Raw genomic sequence first — 3196 nt, 5'->3', positions numbered from 1 at the left:
GAGAGAGAGAGAGAGAAAGTTGAAAGCCTTCGTAGAAACTAGAAAGAACAACATAAACTATATTACCGCAAAGTCTGATGCCGTCGCATCTACCGTCGCCCAGTCTAGATGCACCGGCAAATGGAGAGGTCTCGCTTGTCTTAGCCTCAGTTTTGTTTGCCTAGTCAATATTTCTTCGTTGGGGAAGTACTCCCATATTTACCCATTTCAAGCAAATACTTGGAAAAGTACTAGATATTTTTTAATCTACATGAGTATTTCTCTTAATATCCCGATTGACGTACGCGAGTCCGCATGAATTAATTATTATGTATAATTTGCAAAATAAAAAAATTGGTTTTTTTTCAAAAAATGATCTTACGAAGAAATATTTTAGAAATTATTTTATATAAAAAAAGTATTGTGTATGCATAATGTGAACGTAATTTTAACGAAACAAGATGTACGATATCGAAGCCTTTATTTCAAAACACGGATATCGTTCTTTCTTAATACGAATACATATACGCTCTTCATCGTCTACCGTAATTATTAACACTCCATGCCCGTATGCCGCGATGTATAATCGCTCGGAGGAAAGCAACGCGTAAGAACAGTTCTTGTAATTATACTCTTCGTGTGCTTAATATCCCGGCAAATTGTATTAAGATTTTTTTTCATTTCACAACTACTAATCTGCTCGGAGAAAATACGAAACACAGACGTCCACCTGAATTTGCGTCTGCATTTTCGATTGCGCGTTTCACACTATCATACATTTATATAAACACACATTTTTCTTCGGGTTATCTCTACGTGAGAAATCTAACACGATGTCAAATCAGCCAGACTTGTGAACATTGACGACGATAACTGATTTTACGTACGAGAGGTTTGCTTACTTTTTGAAATGTATGAATATTAAAATACTTATTATTAATAATCTTGTATATAAAGTGCGTATTAAAAACAACACAGCGTAGTTACATTTTTAATTAGAAAAAAGAAATAAAAGCTTTTATTTGAATTCAATGTGTCAACGTGATAGCTAGTTGTATCAATGCCGAGACTAAGCAAATTACGTGCTAATAAGTACCAGAAAGAACACCCGCGGTGCATCGCGAGGGGAGTGAGAAGTGAGAATGCACTAGACACGAGGCACACGCCCGGCAAAAAACTTATTATAATGCCTGCCTCGTACGAGTTATTAGCATTCCGCTATCAATTATCCTGCTCGTCGTGCTTTCGATGTCGAAGCAACTAGTAGGAACGTCTGTCGCTCTGTATTTATAAAACGTATAATCATACCAGCCATCGTAACAAGGAAAACCTCTAAAGGGTGTTCCGAAATTCGTGATATACAAAAAAAAAAATCTCTTGAATTAAGTCAATGTTTTGCATTGAGAAAAGAAACGAATTGAAAGATTCCTTTGTCCTTAGACAATGTTTCGTGGACGTCGCATTCCTTCTACGAGATACATGATGTCTTTCTTCAAATAATGATAAATATATAGATACAAGATTAAATGTAGACTCGTGTGAAAGCATTTAAAATATTTCATAATTTATCCAGTTTTATTCATTTGTAAATGTAAGTTCTATTCTCTCGGGATTCTTTCAGGATTATCTTTATTTCTGAAACACCTAGTATATAACGTAGTGACAGCGCGAATGACACTGACATATCGTCTCGATACGATATACCGCTCGAGAAGTACAGTATTTGAATCACTACGATTTTAATTCTGTTATTTAATTCTCTTCTATCCTCCGCGAAATCGATGGTGATTGCTTTAACATGATTTATTGATCGATTATAACACGAACGATGTTACGTGAATAAAAACAATCCAAGGTAAGTCTTTATTTTTGGATGAAAAAATACGAACGTACGAATTTTTAAACACGAGTAAAATTTTCTCGTTATGGTGAATATTCCGTTCGATGACTCGCACGTTTGTCCATAGAAATCATCTTTTCACTTCGCGCTTGTTTGTTCGAGAAATGCCAGTAGAACGGTTGTCGCACTACAGAAATGATAATTTAACGAAAACTGGTGGAGCATTTGACACCGATTCGCGTCGATATGAATAAGAAGGAGCTTGTCAAGTCGAGCGTTAGCGGCCGTTCCGAATCGTTTGCCACAAAAGACTGCGGTATTTGCATTGATTCTTTAGAAGCTACCGTGCTTCAAGCCTTTTTCGGCAAGAAGACGAGTGTCGCTTACAATTAGTCAATGCCACTCATTAATTAGACAGTCTGCCTGTTTTCGGGTCGTTTGGGTGCAGGTATTCTTGTGCTAACACATCACTAAAGATTAATATAAGATCAATAAAGTGTTATTATTTAATGTGAGAAAATTACTTAGCACGACAAAGAATCTATTGTTGTAGAAAGTGCCAATGTGCTATGTATAATATATTTCCTAGATGATAATATTAATATCACACAACTCGATGCGTATAATTTTGATAACTAATTATTCGTTCGTAGACATAACACTGGGATCAATTCGTGTATTCAGAACGTACATATGTGCAATGTCTCAATGGCACTCGTCTCAAGATTATACGTAGCAGACTACCCAGATACACAAACATTTATCCTATACGCGGTTATCTGCACAAAAGTTTGTATTAAAATTTCGCTCGTCCTACAGATAGAGAAGCAAAGAGAGATAAAAGTCATAAAAGGTCTCTCGATGTATGTGTTTATATATCTATCTATAATTTTAATACGTCGTCGTTTAACGAGACGCGAAGACCAAATGGTAAAAATACAATGGTAAAAATACAAGAGGCACGGCGTGGGAGATAAATAAAAGATTTGACGTGACTCGAGAAATTTTTGCCTTCCCGCGCGGAAATTCGGTCTAATTATCACCGTGTCGCGCATACGTGTGCGTCCGAAGACATGGAGACACGGTCGCACAGACATTGAGAGCATTATTGAATGATGGGTCAGCCAACTACTAATGGGGCCGGACGCGCGCGAACACAAGGGATTATAAGAAGCGCGCGAGTATGGCTTGTGGCGAGTCAAGGTTGTTGTTGGAGTAACTCGCACATTACATATCCGCCACCGATGGACCGCTGCCTTTTTTCTCTTTCGTCGGCAACAATCTTATCGCGAGCATCTTTTCAGAATTTATAATCCGCGATGGACGGCACCGTCCCACGAGTATACGTGTTTTCTTCGATAGATTGTCGGGCAAAGG

Source organism: Atta cephalotes, assembly GCF_000143395.1.
Source record: "Atta cephalotes unplaced genomic scaffold scaffold00027, whole genome shotgun sequence".
Classification (NCBI taxonomy): Eukaryota; Metazoa; Arthropoda; class Insecta; order Hymenoptera; family Formicidae; genus Atta; species Atta cephalotes.
The sequence above is the reverse complement of the archived record's forward strand: the minus strand, read 5'-3'. Positions refer to the sequence as shown.